At 42.5% G+C, this 19,445-nt stretch overlaps 1 protein-coding gene and 1 pseudogene across 1 annotated transcript in view; one reads left to right on the forward strand and one right to left on the reverse strand.

Moving 5' to 3' along the window:
- The window catches only part of NEK11 (NIMA related kinase 11), a 378,537-nt gene that overhangs the window by 168,200 nt on the left and 190,892 nt on the right, over window positions 1-19,445 (reverse strand). The gene's annotated exons all lie outside the window — the stretch shown is intronic.
- Window positions 6,395-17,576, forward strand: LOC149447771 (DNA-directed RNA polymerase I subunit RPA49 pseudogene; annotated as a pseudogene).

Genomic DNA, 19,445 nt, shown 5'->3' on the forward strand with positions numbered 1-19,445 from the left:
ATTGAGGTAGGGAGTTTAACAAGATGGGAGAGGCTCTGGAGATGTCCTGGAGACATGCACGGGAAGAGGTGACAAGGGAGCTAGAGAGCAGGAGGTCTTGACAAGGGCCAAAAGAAGTTTGGTGAAATTTGGAAAGTTAGTGATGTAGCTTCGGGCAGATTTGTGGATGTATTTGAATGTTGTTAATTTTTGTAGTTTGATTTTTATTAATTTGGGATTGGAAGCCAGTGGAGGCATTGTCAGATAGGAATGGTGGACACTGAGCACTTGGTAAGATGGATGAGTCTAGCAGTAGCGTTCAAGACTAATTGATAGAAGGTCTGTTGGAATTGCAATAATCATGGTGAGAGATAACAAGTTAGTGAGACTTAAAATCTTTGTGGTGTCATTGGATAACCCCGCCCAACAGGAGAAAACTAAAGCAAAACGGAAACCAAAAGGCATTAAACAGCTACTTGCTGAGCTTGACCAAAACTATCATCTGCCAAGGCAGACACATTAGCCTTGTAGAACTTAGGGAACGCATGTACATAGGACCAACTGGAAATCTTAGAGATCTGAGAAAGGGACCCAATGACAAAAAGCTCAAGAAACACACCTGCCCAAGTGTAGTAGGATTTACTGCGAAAAGGTGGCACTTTATTTCGCATTTCATAGGCCTGCGTAACAACCTGCCAAATCAACTAAGAATTGGTGGATCTGGATGCCAGGGAACCCATTTTAGGATCTTCTGGAATAACAAACAAGGAATCCTTAGAAGCAGTAGCTGAGAGGAAAACCCTTTAAAACATTCAGGTAATGCAGAGAGTTCTCCTTGGAGAGAAAAGACATTGGACACAGGGAAGGTAACACAATATTCTCATTAAAGTGAAAGGCACAGATTACTTGGTCCTTGGTCTCAAAAAAACCTTTCCCAATGTAAAAGAAATAGGGCTCCTTAGGGGACAATGCTGAGAACTCAGAAATCTGGCAGAGGAGCTAGCAATAAAGAAAGGCTATCTTACAAGATGGTAATGTCAAGTAGATGTCAGTAATAGATTCAAACAAGGTTCTTTGTGATACTGACACCTCTGGATGGAAAAGCCATTTCCCAAGGTCATTCAGTCCAGAGGCATGCTGGATTTGTCCTACACTGTGATAAGGTTCCATTGCAAGATTCTTAAGTAGAATTCAGCAATGGAACCACATCAAAGGTGGGTACCATTGGTCCAAGAACTCCCATGCAACACAGCAGCGAAAGCCAACCTCGGGACTGAAGTTGCTTACCCTGACTGTAGCTTCATCAACATTTCTTTGGGTAGGAAAACCTTTGTCTTAAGGACATCCAGGATTCCTATAATTGACATATAGGGGTCCAAAGCAAAGTTAATCAGCTCTTGTAACAGCAGATCATCCGAGTATCTGTTGACTGGAATGAGACAAAGCCTAGAACTGGCAAAGAACCTTTGTCAACATTCTGAAAGTTGAAATAAGGCCAAATGGAAAGGCCACAAACTAAAAATGCTAGTCATACATATCAAAACAAAGAAAACACGGAAGATCTGGAAAAATAGGAATGTGTACATTTACATCCCTTATGCCGATGGAAGCCAAGAAGCTTCCACAATGGAGGTAGGCAGTGATTGACTGAAAAGAGTTTAAGCAAAACATTTGATGGTGTAAGAATGCATTGAGGGTCTTCAAGTCCAAAATTAGTTAAATGCCTCCTTTGGGTTCTATAACTGTTAAAGATGTGAAACAAATGTCAGCCCCTACATCACTATTGTACCCTGTAGTGATGTGAGGAGGTGGAAAGAAGCAAGGAGTCCAGACTTTCAATACCTGAGAGTGTGTTGGCAGCAGAAGATTCTTCTACAGTGGTAGCTCTTCAACACAATGAGTATCGACAGCACAGACAGAGGCAGAGGTAGAGGTGAGTACTAACGGTCTTCTTTTACAGATAATTCTTTTCCTTTTTTTTCTTTAAAGCAATGTTGCTTTAAAGTAAATTTAACCTGACCTTTATTTTGCCTAAGGTAACAGCAATGCTAAACCTTGTGGTACCAAAAAGTACCTGTGCTACTTTTCAGATTGATTTCACTGTACCTGTGAAGCATTTTGGATGCTTTGTTCCAGCTATACACGGGGCCTCATGTTTGTGATTAAGCCCTGTCCCCTTTAGGTGATAATCCTCACCCCCTATTATTAAATAGCTCTGGCATTTGATAGGTAAATAACAGGGAGCAGGACTTAAGATTGAATGGATGATAAGAGCTAAAACCCCCATGTACAGCCTGGTATCCAGAATCAAGAGGCTTCACTGGGAATTGATATGAAAATGAACACAGTTACTTGCAAACAACACAAGGCTTATATACGTAAGCAATATTGTCACCTTCACTTAGAAATTTGGCAAGTAAATTCATTTATTTTGTTCCACTGGAATTATCTTGGCCTGTGTTCAAAATCTTCTCCCATCCATTTGAACATTTAGTTTATTTAGCTGTATTTCAAATTACAAGTGTTACCTATCAGAAGCTAAAACTCTTTGGTGAACATTTTTTACACATTTTCTCTGTGCTCTATTCCATTTGCTGCATCACTGACTTATCCATCTGCTAAATTGACTTGCTGAAGAGTGGAACAGCAAAACCAATTTTCTGTGTTCAGAAATAATTGTACATAGTTACATAATTTCAGCAACAAATAATTTTTTAATTTGATACATGAACACGGGGCAACCAAAGAGAGAGTCGATGTGCTGAGTACATCTTAATTAGGCAACTTTTGTTATCATGACTAATTGCGTTATCAGTATTTAGATCATGTGAAATAATGAAATATATTTTGCAAAAGAAAAGTCTGTTTTTCTCCAATAATTATGTTCTACCTTATCAGGAAACATATACAGTATTTAAAAAGACCAAGGCTCAGGGATGAGCTTAAATGTACACTCAAGTCAAAAGATGCATAGAAGGAGCATATTCTACCAACTCTGTATATTAGTTTTGTTCCAAACAGTCTGAGTCAGTCCACCCCACACACATAAATATGATGCAAAAAAAGCCTAACAAGTTCCTTGTTACAGCCAACAATCAAATAAAAGCCTGCCTTGTAAATGTAAATCTAACTGCTGGAGGTGCACATGCAAGGGCGTCCGGAGCAGATGTCCCGGTGATCCGCTCCACACCCTCCTGGCACACTCAGTAATAATTAGCGGGCACCGGACCTCGCCCAGGCTCCCAACCGAATCCGGTCACCTCTGGGCACTGTAGAGCCCTTCTCCATGTCAGGTCAAGCAGCTGGAAAGGGCCGGAGCGGCTCTCAGCACCCACTCCTCCTGGCGAGCGGGGGGGCAAGATGGTGGCTGGCTGCTGGCGGTTCTTCCATGCACACCAGGCCCCTTCCACAGAGGATGAAGGATGGCGTCTCCTGCGTTGAGGACTGTGATATGGACCTTTCTACTTCTACTAAGGGGGTGAGTGTGCCTCTTCAATCCCCCCATCCTTCCTCTTGCCCTGCTGCATCTCCACACAGGCCTCTGCCTGCTCCTTAGGCCATGATTCTCACACTTCCTCTGCCTTGGATAAGGAGATAAAGAATTAGACCAGCGTCTGGAGAGTATTGAATCTAAAGCGGATGCCACTGTCCATAATGTATCTCAAAATTCTAACATGATTACTGAGTTGCAGGACCAACTGGAAGAAGCTTACACTAAAATAGATGACCTGGTAAACCGATGTTACAATTTTCGTATCTGGGGGCTCTCGGAATCAGTGAAAGATCTTACTACCCTTACTCATTCACTTATGTGATCTGCAGTGCCTAAGATTGATGATCTCCATTTGGAAATTGACCGCATCCACAAGGCCCTGAACCGAAGGGGCCTCCCAGAGATGTTAACGTTAAACCACACTTTTTCAGGATTAAAGAAGCGGTCACGAAATATCCTAGAGAAAACCCAGACATGGAACTTGCTGGCTACAAAATTCAAATCTTTGCGAATCTCTCTCAAACTACCATCCAGAAGAGAAGATCCTTCAAACCGCTACTTTCCTCCTTGGTACAGCGGGACATTTGCTTTCAATGGGCTTATCCATTTTGGCTTCAATTTACCTACAATGGTAAACCCTACGCTTTTTCTACATTTCATGAAGGAGAAAAGATCTTACTCCAGCTGGGCTTCATCTCCCATAGTCCTTCATCTCATACCCAATGCAGGTTCAGCGTTCCGCCTCCGCCACTTTCACCTCTCTGCTCCGCCTCCCCATTAAAGATTAGACCATCTCGTCGAGCTACTTGAGAATTTTCCATTCATGTGCCCTGAATTTCCTACATGGTACCTCCTCTGTGGTTCCCCATTGGAACATTAGCTACCTTTGTCAGTTTACTTGGTTTCTTGCCTGTGCGTTTCTCCCTTCCCCCCTTCCTCCATTTTTGTTGCTTATGTTTCCTCTCCCCCCCCCCCCCACTTTTTTCTTTCCCAAGAGTATGTTTTGTTTCAAACTAATTATTAATTTGCAATTGTTTAATTGAGAGTTCTATGTTATTGCTGTTTCCAGATTTTTTTGCGAGATGTCGGTTGCCATTTATGTTCTACACATTTCTTTTTGTGCCAGGAGGTGTCTATGTGCCCTCTGAGATCGGAGGACTCTCCCCAGAGGTTGGTCTTTGAGAAGACCCATTCCCTTCCAGGGCCGTAGCCCTGGGCAATTTGGTTTATTTTTTTCCATGTTGCTTTATGATGTATATTGTAATATTTCCTCTGGCACCGAGTGATGTTTAGGCCAAGTGTCTATTTTTTTTTTATTTTTCTAATCTTTTTCTTTCTCATTTCATGAGGGTTAGCCCTCTACCGGATATCTAGGATTCCTGCTGCTTCGCAAAGGCTGGTGAGCTTACATGTCCATTGGAATTTTGTTGCTAACTATGTCCTCACATCGGTCTGATAGAGGTATCATTCGATTGCTTTCCCATAATGTCCAGGGGTTTGACTCTCCTTCTAAACATATTAAAGCCTTCCACCATTACTGCACTTTAGGAGCTGACGTTGTGGCCCTCCAGGAGGCACACTTTCCGCCTTTCTTCCTCCCATGATATGTGCATAAAGATTATCCAGTTTGCTATTTTGCTAATGCTTTGGAGAGGAAGAGGGGGGTTGTGCTTTGCCTATCCTGACACTTATCTTTCACCGAAACTAAGGTAATTAAGGATCAGGAGGGCCTCTATCTTTTGGTGAAGGGGCATCTGGGAGAAAATTTGGTTACCTTTCTGGTCTATTACGTACCAAATACTAATCAGGTGGGGTTCTTCCAATCCCTACTCTGCTCTTTGGCTTCAGAGTTTGAGGGTGATGTTATAATGGCTGGAAATTCTAATTTAGCATTAGACCAGATATTGGACAGGTCTCGTGCTACCATGCTTAGGTCCCCTTCCAGGCAGAGCCGCAAATTTGCTCAGTTATTGTTTCGCTACGATTTGGTCAACACTTGGAGGGAGGCTAATCCAAGTTCTCGAGATTATTCTCATTTCTCCAGAATTCATAATTGTTATTCCCGCATTGATCATGTGTTTCTCCTCTCGAGGCTGCTACCTAAATTGCTCACTGCTAAGATTGTTTCTACTTCTTGGTCTGAACATGATCCTGTCCTTTTAACACTTTCTACCTTGATGACTAGGAGGGCTAACCCTAATTATCACCTTAATGAATCTCTCTTGAGCAATGAATCCTATTGTGTCGATATCTCTACTCATCTGAAATTCTATTTTGAAACAAATAAAGCAGAGGACACGAATCCTGCTATAAATCGAGCGGCCCACAAAGCTTCAGTTAGGGGCTCTTTTATTCAACTATCCTCCCAACTTAAAAAGGCTTGTGATGAATTGATTTTGGCTAAATTAGAAGCATATAGTGTTCTTGCTGCCCAACATAAAAAAACTCTCGACCCTGACTTGTTGACTATACTTGACCATGCCCGCAGGGAACTTAATTTATGCCTCACTACTTTGGCAGATAAACAGTTACGTTGGGCTAACCACAAATTTTTCACATGGTGGGATAGACTGGGCTCGCTGCTGGCACATAAACTATCTCCCCCAAATTCTCATATAGCTCTCCCTAAAATTAGATTATCGACTGGTCATGTGTCCCAAGACCCTTGCAAAATTCTTCAAGAATTTAATTCCTTTTATACTGACCGTTTTCATCAACCTCGAGAAAACGCCTCCACATCTGTTGATAATTTTTTGACATCTTTGACTCTCCCATCTCTCCAGGAGGCTCACAAAGACCAACCTATCACTAGTGAGGAAATCCAGCAAGCTGTTAAAACTTTAGCTCTTCATAAAATCACCAAGACCTGATGGTCTTCCCCATAATTATTGTAAAACCTCTTCAGACCTAGTGGTTCCGCATATGGCTCTTTACTTCAGTCATCTACGGGATGGGGGTGTAGTGCCACATGATGAGAATAGAGTGTATATTAGTGTTATTCTCAAGCCTAATAAGGATACCACTGCTGTTCTTAATTACCACCCTATTTCTCTGATCAATGGAAACTTCAAGATCCTTACTAAAGTTTTGGCCTTACACCTCAATACATTTCTGGCAAACTACATTCATGATTACCAATCAGGCTTTATACGGGGACAACAAACACTTGATCAGATCTGTCGAACCTTAATCTTGCTGCTATCTCTGGATCTTCACAAAGCATTTGATAGCTTGACTTGGGACTACTTATTTCATACGTTGAGCGCCTTTGGGTTTGACTCCACTTTTATTTCTCTACCACGAGCTCTATATTGCAATCCCTCATCTCAGGTTTCTATTTGTGGGTATAAATCCGCTCTTCTTCTTATCAGACGTGGAACTAGACAGGGATGTCCGCTCTCTCCCTTACTTTTCTAGCTGGCAATAGAACCCCTTGCTATTGCTATTCGTTCTCACCCTGCATCACGGGTATTCAATTATTCAATGAGGTCGACAAGAACACAAATGTGACCTGTTTGCTGATGGTGTGCTTATGTATGTTTCCAATCCCCGAACATCTTTGCCCAATTTGTTGACTCTGCTTCGTCAATTCTCTCTGGCTTTGGGATGCACTCTAATTTTGATTTTCAGTGGGCTGCCCACTCCCTCCCTTACCTAGGGGTCCATCTACACATTATATTGCAACATATATTGTGCCAATTGTCCCCCACTTTTTAAACGACTCAAGGAAGATCTGCATAGCTGGCTGGATTTCCCCCTGTCTTGGTTCGGTAGAATCAACTATCACAATGACTTTCCTACCAATATTACTCTATTTTTTTCGGACATTACTGATTGTGGTCCACACAGGAGAAATACTGTGATTAAAATCAGAAATCTCTCGATTTGTGTGGAGTAATAAGTGCCCCCGACTTAACAATTCAACATTGTATTACCAGAAAAAACATGGCGGGACTCCCCAACCACTTGGCCTAATTCCATGTGGCCCAGATAATGCAGCTCTCCTACATTACAGCCAAGGGTCCTAAACCCAAATGGGTTAGTATTGAAGCCCTCTCTTGTCATCCTTACACTATCGGCTCTCTTATGTGGCTTCCCAATTGACTGCGTCCTCCCATTTTATGCCCTATATTATCTTATTCTTTAACAGTATGGGACAGGCTGCGTATCTGTAAATCCTTATCTTCCCTCCATACCCCCTTAGCTCCTGTTTTTTGAAATTGTGAATTTATACCTGGGCTTGTGCCCTCTTTATTTCAGTGGTGGATCGATAAGGGCTTTCTACGTATCTGGGACTATTTAGATGGGAATCGCCTATATTCTTCACAATATTTTCAAGGTGAGCACCAACTACCCCCTAGTGAAATCTTTCTATATATAAACAAATTGTGTCCTTTATCAATCCAAACTTAAACTATTAATGGAACCCTTAACACTCACCTCTTTCGAACTCTCTTGTTGAGTTTCTGGTATACTGAAAGGTCGTGTATCTACTATATATACTTCCCTTATTGATCCAACAACCAAGCTTCCTTATATGATACAGTGGGAAAGGCACTTACATATCTCCTTAAAACTAACTGGCAAGATACGGCTTACGCTTTGTCCAAAAATTTCTATTAATACTACACTTATTGAATCTAATTATAAAACGCTCCTGAGCTGGTACCTGGTTCCTACACGCCTTGCAAAAATGTATCCTACCACGTCACCCTCCTGTTTCCAGCGCTGTGGGCAGGAGGGAACTATGTGCCATATTTGGTGGCATTGTCCTGTGGTAATTAGATTTTAGATTAGTATATTTAATTTTATTTATTCAGTGACAGGAGTGAATAGTCATAGGTCTCCGGAGGTTGCCCTTTTTCAGAAGTTACCCTCGGGTATCCCCAAGAAATCAGTCAAACTGATTCTTTACATTCTCCTGGCTGCTAGAATTACAATAGCTAAAAATTGGAAGCGATTGGTGATGCCACTTGATGTCAAAAATAAACTTAATTGGATAATGATTAATGACAAGCTCACTTGTATTCTTAAAAATATTGCCTAATAGTTTGACAGTACTTAGGATCCATGGATTCGCTACCTCTCCATTCCTTAATGGGTTTGTGGCTGACCCTCCTTTACTCTCTTTTTTTCGTGCTCTTTTTCTTCCTTTTTTCTTCTTTATTTTTATTTATATTTTCTTATTCTGACAATTTACTTTTGCTGCATTATGTGCTGCTGTCTGACTACAGGGTGATTATGCTTATTGTTATTTATTTTTCATTGTGCCCTTTATAGTTGATTCCTGTTTATTGTTGCGGTTTTGTTTTCTTGACCTGTAGACTGCACCAGAGGGACTGGCTGATCCTGTACCCAATTGTTCAGTCCAATTCTTTCATTCCTTTATCTCATGCCTGTGTCATTTATTTTCGCACTTGACTTGTTTTTTTTTAAACAAGCAGTGTAAACTACCTAAAGCAGAGCTCTGATTTGGATATGGAGTAGCGGCACTAGTTAGCTGTGTTGCAGTGATCAAGTGTTACTGTCAGGAATGGACTCGTCAATGGTGGTGGGACTCACCTGCCTTGTGGGCTGCAGTACCAGGGCTGGCCAGCGGGTGCTCTCAGCAGCCAGAAGCTCACTCCTACAATCAAGCCATCACCTGAGGCTGATTGCAGGAGGTGTATTTAAGGAATGGCCAGGCCTGCAGTCAGGGCCTTGGTGTATTGTTCCCATGAGCCCCTGTACCTGCATCCTGTCTGCTTCCTGCCTGATCCTGACTCTGCTTGAACTCTGCCTGCACCGACCTCGGCTACTCCTGACCAATCTTCTGCCTACTCCTTGTACCTTGTCTGCCCGTTAGCTACCGACCCGGCCCGCCTGACTACGTTGTTCTCCATATTTATATATATATCAGTTAAGGTTTGGGTTTGTTGCACCTTGTTGTACGTATTCGTGTTAGTTTGGGTTTGGTTTGTTGCACTGCGTTTATGTTTGTGTTGCCCTTAATAAATTATATTGTTTTACACTCTATACCTGAAGTCTGTGTTTCCCTGTGTCGGTCCACACACCTCTGGTCATACCAGGAGCCCTGACAGTTACTAAACCCAGGACCCTACATTCTCTATATCTGGTCTCCCACAGTACACACAACATGGAAATGCAATTATTTTAATAAATATAGAATGCTAAATACCTTTTCTTATCAACAATTAGACTTCTATCAGTGTCCAACAGAGCACATGTTAAAGCTTGTAGGAAGAGTTTTTTTATGCTCTAGGAGGATGCAGAACCCCTGACCTCTGTCTGGATAATGCGGATTGGCTCTGTGTTGATCACATGCACTCTCTCCCAAGAAAAAAAAAAACCTCTTTAGCAATACACACTAAACTGAGCATATGCAGAGTGTCTCCACACGATATGTCTTATCATCAGGAGATAAGAGCGGAACACTGGAAGAAGGGGAGGATCAGAGAAGATGAGGTCAAACAGCATTTTTAAACAATGCAGAGGATTAACCCCTTAGGTTTCACAGTGCGTATAACAAGCATGCTTTACTGCATGTACAAACTGATTTTACTGTTGTGAGTTTAGTAACACTTTCATGTGCTAACAGAGAACATAGAACGAAAGAGAAGAGTTGCAGAGAGATGAGCTCTTCAGAGTGCAGCTTCTCCTTTTGCTGATGGGGAGGGACAAGACCTGTATATGTTACCAGATTGTCTTGCCCTGAAAGGCTGTGGCAGAACTGGAAGGATGGACAAACATATATTTTAGCAGGAAAAACAGTTTCTATATTAGTATTGTATCTGTGTACATAACAGCCTACAGTTCAACTTTATTCACACATAATGCGGTGACCAGAGCTTTTCTACACTGGATCAACATAGGTGAACCCCAGGGCACATATAAAACAATTGTTTTCTCTGTGCCCCATTCACACTGCAACACATTGCAACTGACCCTGAAGTGTCAGCAGCCTGTATGCTAAAACCAAACATTACAGCATAAGGTGCTGTGCAAAAAAGCACTATACCTACAGTATATTAATATTCTTACTGGAATGGATAAATATTGATTTCCTATGACAGGCACGAGACCAAGAGCTTAAACCATACTTTCTCAACCTTTTCAAAACAAAGGAACTAAGGATGCACTGATACTGGTATCTGTGCCAACACCAAGTATTTTCAGGAGTACTCGTGAAAATACTCCCAATACCTTAACCGATACTTCGCGGTGTGATTTATGTTAATGGACGCAAATTGCACCGCAATGATTAGCATGATATTTGAACAGGAATGTGATTCCTGTCCAAATTGCATGCGGTTTTCCCATTGCTCCTGTGTGAACCCAGGCTTGTCACAGCTGGAGTGGTGTCTGAAACCTCCCTGCAGGCATCCAATGCTGACTTTTGAAAACGTGTATGTTACACGAAACGCGTCACAAGGTGCCCCCCAACTGTCTTGACATATTATATAGTTGCCCTATGGTTCCTGCTTTTTGAATTTATGTAAGTGTGTTTTTGATTCATTTTGAAATTACTGCACAAATAAATACCTACTACACTATCAAAGCTTCTGGCCTGTGGCTCTCTTATTATGGAGGGAGCCTGGGCTTTTTGAAGGTGCTCGATTTTTCCTGGCTTTCTGCAGGTTGCTGACTGATGTGCTGGATAAATCCCTCCATTGGCTGATGTACACCTCTGGGATCTCTGTCCTGCTGTCCTGGGAACATGACATCTAGTGGCGAGAGATAAGATGACATCATCCTTTCCAGTGGCTTCCTTTTCAGAGTACCAGGAGTAGGTCTTAATTACTCCATGCTCCATGTGCTGAGACATCTGGTTAGTGCAAGCTATTCTCAGTTCTTTACCACAAGAGTCACAAACTTTTTTCCGGTTTTTCAACCTTGGATGCACCACAGAAGTCACAAGTTTAATATTTTAATGTTTTATTTTAACCATAAATCTTTGTTTGATTATTTGATTTATGCAAATATAGTACTATCTGGCATATGAGTGCTGCATATTTTCTATGGTCAATATCCAATGCTGAGTGTCAGTAGTAGTCGAGGAGAGAAAGCTTCCTTTTCTCTGCTTGCAGCGATTAAAGTTTGGGCTAGATTTGAAATCCCTGCCGCTTTCTTTCCCCTTCTTGCAGTGATGACAGTTTGGGCTAGAGGACTTTTGATTGGTCAACAATGTGACGGTGCTGATGAATCAAAAGTTCTCTAGCCCAAACTGTCATCACTGAAAGGAGAGGAAAGAAAGTGGCAGGGATTTCAAATCCCAGCAGCTTTCTCTCCTCTCCTACCACTGAGACTCAGCCTAGGAAGCCTGCAGAAAGGTTTCCCGCAACGCTTCTGTGTGAACTCGGGCTATGACAAGCCTGGGTTCACACAGGATCAGTGAGGAAACCACATGCGATTTGGACAGGAATCGCATTCCTGTTCAAATCACATGATATTCTTTGCAATTCAATTTGTGTCCATTAACGCACATCACCGCAAAGTATAGGTAAGTAGTATCGGCGAGTAGATGACTGAAAGTATCGATACTCGTACCCGCCGATAAAAATATAGTATCAGCGCATCCCTAAAAGGAACCCTTGAAATAACTTTCCAGTCTCAGGGGACCCCTGCAAAAAATTACTACATCTACAACTCATGATACATTAGTGTGATGGTCAGTTGGTGTCAGTGGGAATTTATCTGAGAGGCAGGCATTGCTCATTGCTCAAGGAACCTCCAGCAACCTCTGAAGGAACCCTAGCTGAGAAACCCTGGTCTAAAGCTTTGATCACATGATCTCTGCTGTATTGAAGGAACAGTCCCCCTGAAAATCAACTAATAATGTTTATATGCAAGCAGATAAAAAAAACTATTTCAAAAGAGACACAGCTGCAGGGGTGGACTGACAACTCATGGGGCCCCCCGGGTAATTGGGAATCACGGGGCCCCTGTGTCCTTGCCCACACTCAAAACACACCCAAAAAAGCCTATAAAAAGGTACCAAGGGCATTTTATGGGGCCCCCTACTGACCCGGGCCCTCGGGCAGTGCCCGAGTGCTCAAATGGTCAGTACGCCCCTGCTAAGCTGTGATAACGCCAACACACTGTAATCTGCATTACGCATGGCGGTGCAATGCACCAACGTCCCTTGCCAATGTATATGAGCTGCAGCGCACAGCAATGTTTTTAGGAGGCAGAAAAGCACATTAAGAAACAATTTCATGAAAAACAGATTACAGGGACATTTAATAGTAGATGTGTATAGATTATTTTTGGAGAATAAGGATATTGTTTAGTGTCACTTTAAATAGGGGTGTGCTTACCTTTTTATTGTTGTTTGTTTCCCTTACTTCCTGTCTGGTTAAAACATTGTTCCCAAAACAAGAATTGAGGGGAAATTTCTCTAGCAGATATCTGGAGAGCATTAATACCTGACAAGAGTTCTAATCCTTCCCCACTCTATCCAAAACTAAGGAAATGTTTTGTCACTTGCCCTCCTGAGGATTTACCTCTCTTCCTCTGCTATGCAGAGCCATACAAAGCAGGGTGATGGAGAAGACAGGGGAAAGAACTGTATTTTTTTCATACAGTTCTCTCCCCTGTTGGTAATACTGGGCGATCACCGAGTGCCAGTGAGTAATCAACGGCCGGGATCTGCTGATTGACAGCTGAGGCCGTGAATGGTGGTGCGGGTAGGGCACGAGCCCCCTACCCGGAAATGCAAAATCACTTATATATACGTGATTTTGCACATCCCTGCCGCCCTGTAGCAGTATTTCTGCGGTTAAAGTGTTACTAAACCCTCAACAGAAAAATCAGTCTGTATATGCAGTAAAACATGCTTGTTATACTCACTGTGGAAGCTAACGGGTTAATCCTCTGCATTGTGTATTAAGGCTGTTTGATCCTGACTTCCCTGCTCCTCCTCTTGTTCAAATGTCACGCCTTATCTCCTAATAAGGCAGACTGAACCTTAGCCATTCTGCACATGCTTAGTTTAGTGTGTATTTTTTTTTTTGGGACAGTGCATGTGATCAGCACAGGGACAATCAGCACTGTCCATACAGAGGGCAGGGGTTTTACATCCTCCTAAATCAGAAAGAAAACTCCTCCTACTAGCTTTAACCAGTGGTCAGCTGAAGTCACAAGACTGCACTAACTGCTGATGAGAAAAGATATTTAGCAGTTTATATTTACTAAAATAATTGCACTTCCATGTTCTGTGTACTGTGGGTTACCATATATAGTGAATGCAGTGTCCCAGGTTTAGTAACGTTTTGAATCAAATTGTATCTTCTTGTATAATCAACATATACTGAAAGTAAAACCCCCAAATGCGACATCTGCAAAGATAAAATGACTCATCAGAAAAGTGTATTGGTATTGCTTCTATTTATTGTCTTGTTCCCACCTGAGAAATTTGAAGTGTGAAACTTTGTCAGAAGAGAGTCAACACATGACACTAGGATTGTATTGAAGTGTGCTTGGTGACACCTAAACATAGTGCAACTTGAAGCTTGGCACTCAAAAAAGTATCTGCTTCTTTATGGGCATGAGTCATGTGTTTTGGCCCAACAGACTTTATTCTGAGTGCCTGAAAAATATATGACCAACACCCATACAAAGTCCATAAAAAAGGACCAAAGATGCTCAGCTCAAGAGTGAATGGCACTTTTTTTTTTTCATTTTGTTTTGGATAGAGTAGAGAAGAGGTAGAGGCTCTGCTGAGTTTTGATTGGTGTATATACAATTGGTGATAAACTTACTGGGAATTTCTCTTCTCTTTTTAAAGGGGAAGAATAAGAACTTCCCATAATGGGGAGAATTAACAAAGAGTTGTGCTAGCACAAGCTTGCACAACTCTTCTATACAGTGAGGAACAGAAGTATTTGAACACCCTGCAATTTTGCAAGTTCTCCCACTTAGAAATCATGGAGGGGTCTGAAATTCACATTGTAGGTGCATTCCCACTTTGAGAGACAGAATTTAAAAAAAAAAAATTCAGGAAATCACATTGTATGATTTTTAAAGAATTTATTTGTCTTGCACTGCTGAACATAAGTATTTGAACACCTAAGGAACACCAAGAATTCTGGCTCTCAAAGACCTGTTACTGTGCCTTTAAAAAGTCCACCTCTACTCCACTCATTAATCTAACTTAGTAGCACTGAGCTTTTTAAAGACACCTGTCCACCCCACAGTCAGTCAGACGCCAACGACTACCATGGGCAAGACCAAAGAGCTGTCAAAAGACACCAGAGACAAAATTGTGGACCTCCACAAGGCTGTAAAGGGCTATGGGGCAATTGCCAAGCAGCTTGGTGAAAATAGATCAACTGTTGGAGCAATTGTTAGAAAATGGAAGAGGCTAAAGACGATTGTCAGTCTCCCTCGGACTGGGGCTCCATGCAAGATCTCACCTCGTGGGGAATCACTGATGATAAGAAAGGTGAGGAATCAGCCCAGAACTACAAGGGAAGAGCTGGTCAATGACATGAAGAGAGCAGGGACCACAGTTTCAAAAGTCACTGTCAGTAGAACACTACGCCGTCATGGTTTCAAATCATGCATTGCACGCAAGGTTCCCCTGCTCAAGTCATCACATGTCCAGGCCCGTCTGAAGTTTGCCAATGACCATCTGGATGATCCAGAGGAGGCATGGGAGAAAGTCATGTGGTCAGATGAGACCAAAGTAGAACTTTTTGGTCTAAACTTCACTCGTCGTGTTTGGAGGAAAAAGAAGGATGAGTTGCATCTCAAGAACACCATCCCTACTGTGAAGCATGGGGGTGTTAACATCATGCTTTGGGGATGCTTTTCTGTGAAGGGGACAGGACGACTGCACTGTATTTAAGAGAGGATGAATGGGGCCATTTATTGTGAGATTTTGAGCAACAACCTCCTTCCCTCAGTCAGAGCATTGAAGATGGGTCGTGGCTGGGTCTTCCAACATGACAACGACCGGAAGCACACAGCCAGGATAACCAAGGAGTGGATCCGTAAGAAGCATATCAAGGTTCTGGAGTGGCCTTGCCAGTCTCCAGACCTAAATCCAATAGAACATCTTTGGAGGGAGCTGAAACTCTGTGTTGCTCAGCGACAGCCCCGAAACCTGACAGATCTAGAGGAGATCTGTGTGGAGGAGTGGGCCAAAATCCCTGTTGCAGTGTGTGCAAACCTGGTCAAGAACTACAGGAAACCTTTGACCTCTGTAATTGCAAACAAAGGCTTCTGTACCAAATATTAACACTGATTTTCTTAGGTGTTCAAATACTTATGTTCAGCAGTGCAAGACAAATAAATTCTTTAAAAATCACACAATGTGATTTCCTGAATTTTTTTTTTAATTCTGTCTCTCAGAGTGGGAATGCACATACAATGTGAATTTCAGACTCCTCCATGATTTCTAAGTGGGAAAACTTGCAAAATCGCAGGGTGTTCAAATACTTCTGTTCCTCACTGTATATAAAACATGGAGCAGATACTTCTCCTAATTAACAAAAGGGGTTCAGCTCGCTTTGTAATTTGTGCTGATGTAATGTAATCACTGCACAGGCAGAGAGAGAGGAATATGACAGCTGACAGCTCACATCCCTACAATAAGGTAGCACCTGGTGGGGAAACTGTGGCAGTTTCCTATATGGCAAACTGCCATATGCCTTCTGTTAATCAGCTGCAAACCTGGGCTAGTTTTTATTTCACTTTGAAATAGAAACTGGCACAAGTGAAGCAGATAGATCTGAAACAGGTCTATCTGCTCAATGTGGCACACTTCAATAATTCTGACAGTTTCCTGTGTCATTAAAAGAGAAGCATGTTGGGCAGTATGGGAGTACAGGGGGGACCCGGAGCAGGCAGCTCTACTCGTTCAGTTTGCCAATGGAAATATTCAGACCCCCAAGGATGTACGTTTCACTTTGTATAGGAATGAAGATGACAAAACCCCAGAAACAAAAAGGCAAAAAATTTTGGCAGCAGAAACAGACAGACTAAGTTATGTAGGAAATAATTTCTCAACTGAAACTGCAAAGAGCACCCCCCTGTGCAAGTATTTTATTGGGGTTCTGAATAAAGCCACTGGAAAGATGGAGGTGTATGATGCTGAGCATATCAAGATGCAGCCAGTACTGGAAGCAGAAAATAGCATGGGTAAGCAAATCCAAGATGCGACAGACCCGTCAACAAGAACCTACAGAGAAAAGGTGGATGCTCTTATAGAAGCTTTTGGTACCAACAGACAGAAACGTGCTTTAAGTTCTCGAAAACTGAACCAAGTTGGCAGTGAAACATTAAATAAAGCAATGGTGAAAGCAGCAGAAGAGATCATCGAGTACAAAGGAAGAACAGAGCTAGTGAAAGAAGCAATAGACACAACTAAAGAAGAGTTGTCTTCTATGTTTTTGCCTCCATGTGATCCTAGTGCAGATAAACCAGAAAATGTCTACAAATTTGATGACCTTATTTCTCCTGTGGAATATGAAGCTTTGGAAAGTGTATCTGCTTCTTTTAAGAACATTACATCTGAGGAACTCCAACAGATGACAGAGAAAAAGGAGCAAACTTTATTTGTACTTCAAGAGCTCCAAGATCTTAAACTCACAAATGACATTGACCGTCAAGCTCGCGTTCTGTGGTATTTGGACACACTGATTAAATTCAGCCAACTTAAAGTTGCAAAACGGAAAGATCTTATTACCAAAGGTTTTCCAAGTATTATTTGTGGAAATTTAATGAGGAACTTTACTGTAACAGTCTATAAAGATGGCAGGACTCAGAATTCTATATCTGGGACAATGAAATCTAAAATTGTGGCCTATGTCATAGCCTTGGCATTGCACATCTCTGATTTTCAGGTGGATCTGACATGTTTACAGAGGGACTTGAAACTAACAGAAAACAGGATAACTGAAATTGCTAGAGCCATGGGGCTGAAGATCAGTAAAAGAAGTATGTTCTCTGATGCGTCTTTCGAGGAAAATCACAAGATTGCCACACTGGAGCTCCCACTGGTCGTTTACAAACCAGCAGGTGGAATAAAGAAAAGAAGGAAGATGTAGGGGAACTGGGCTAGATATTTGAACTATAAGATACATTGTTATTGGAGCACAGATATTACTTTGTTTTATTTTCTATCATACCTGAAGTTATTTGTATAAACACACTGTTGTGTCAAAAAAAAAAAAAAAAAAAAAAAAGAGAAGCATGTTGTTTTTGCCCAATTATACTTACCTAGATGGATACAGCATTGGTCCAATGCTGCATCTGTCCCCCGCCAGCTCTATGCTCCCCCGCCAGCAGAGAACTCAGCGATCACATGACCGCTGAGTTCTCACAGCTGCTCTGAGCAGAGAGTAGTGACTGTCAGTCGCTGCCGTCAGCTCCCCCCCCCCCCACACAAACACTAAATGGAGCACTGGGCTGTGGAGGGGGAGGGAGCCCCTTTAAGGTTGGGATCTTTCCCCAGCCTGAACCGGCTGAGTGAAGAAAACAGGCCATAGGAGTGCAGAAAAAACTACATTCCTGCGATCCCCAGGAGAAGTACAGCCAAAAGAGTTTTGGCTGTACTTCTCTTTTAGCCCTGGTTTACACTGATGCTGTGCGGAATTCGCAGTGTTTTCATCGCATTAAACTCGCATCCCATTCATGCGAACCGCTGCGGGTGTGTATGTAAAGTTAGCAAAACCCCGAAAACCGTCCGCAAAATGCAGTGCGATGTGAAGAATCGGATTGAATAGGTGTGAATAACTATGCGATCCGATTCTAGTGTGGACCCAAAAAAGGCTCCTGCATGTTTTTGGTGCGGGTGCGGTGTGAACAGAGCCATACAAAATGTATAGCTCTGATCACACCGCACACAAATCGCATGGTTGGGGGGGTGTAATGGCCTAACAAAGATTTAACCCCACAGCTGCCATGGAGAAAGCCATGACTGTGTAGCTATGAGGCGTTACTTGAAAGTAGGGCACTACAGCAAAAGTGCTCAACAATTAAGGGGTTAATTGTGATCCTTCTGCTCGACTCCCTCCCTTCCCCGGGAGCTCTGAGATCCTCCCTTCCCCGGGAGCTCTGAGATTAAATCTATGTGAGGATGTTTGGCTCCAGTTAGTTGATAATGATGATCCCCCCTCCTTCTCTTCCCTTAGTAGAGATAAGCACATAATGTCAGCAGGGTCCTGCTGAGTAATTCCTGACAGTTGCTCAGCTTCATCCAGCCTATGAAAGTCTGCAGTCTCCGGTGCCTCAAATTCTGCCCAGTGTTTATGGGTATAACTGTTGTCTCTGTCTCCTTCTAATTAGTCTGTCAGTCACAGGAGAGGGGGTGTGACGACACAAATTTTTTTATGTGTCAGGTTTTTTCACTGTAGGAAAGCAGAGAGGATTTGAGATGACTGGCTGCTCCTTTTCCGGCCAGACTAGGGACAGATGACTTCTGCTGCTATGCTGTGTCAGGTAAACTGGTCATTTCAATTTTGATTTTTTTGGGGGTTTACAACCACTTTAACCATTTGCCGCCTGGCCAATGGCCGTTTGGCGGCGGCAAAAGTGCTTCTGCATTCCGGGTGCACGCCATTTGGCGTGCTCCCGCACATGCTCAGTTCGCGCAACTGCAGAGCGGCGCGATCTGTCACCGGCCGTGTACCTCGGACACGGCTGATGACAGATCTGAGTACCGGCCCCCGTTACTGGTACCATGTGACCTGCTGTGACCAATCACGGCAGGTCACATGACAGTTGTATACAATGGATGGCTTCATTCATGCCATCCATTGTATACTAGTGCCTAGCTGTGAATGGTCACAGCAGGTCACATGCACATGTCATGTGATTAGCTGTGACCAAATCACAGCTAAGCACAAAAAAAAAACAAAAAAAAAAAAACTGAATGAATCGATTTCATTCTGGTAAATGCTTGCTTATAGCAAAGTAATTCTTTGCTATAAGCAAATTGTATAAAAAAATAAAAATAAAAAAAATACTG

This window comes from Staurois parvus, unplaced genomic scaffold (assembly GCF_062004578.1).
Source record: "Staurois parvus isolate SC_StPar_1 unplaced genomic scaffold, SC_StPar_1.0 ptg000670l, whole genome shotgun sequence".
NCBI lineage: Eukaryota > Metazoa > Chordata > Amphibia > Anura > Ranidae > Staurois > Staurois parvus.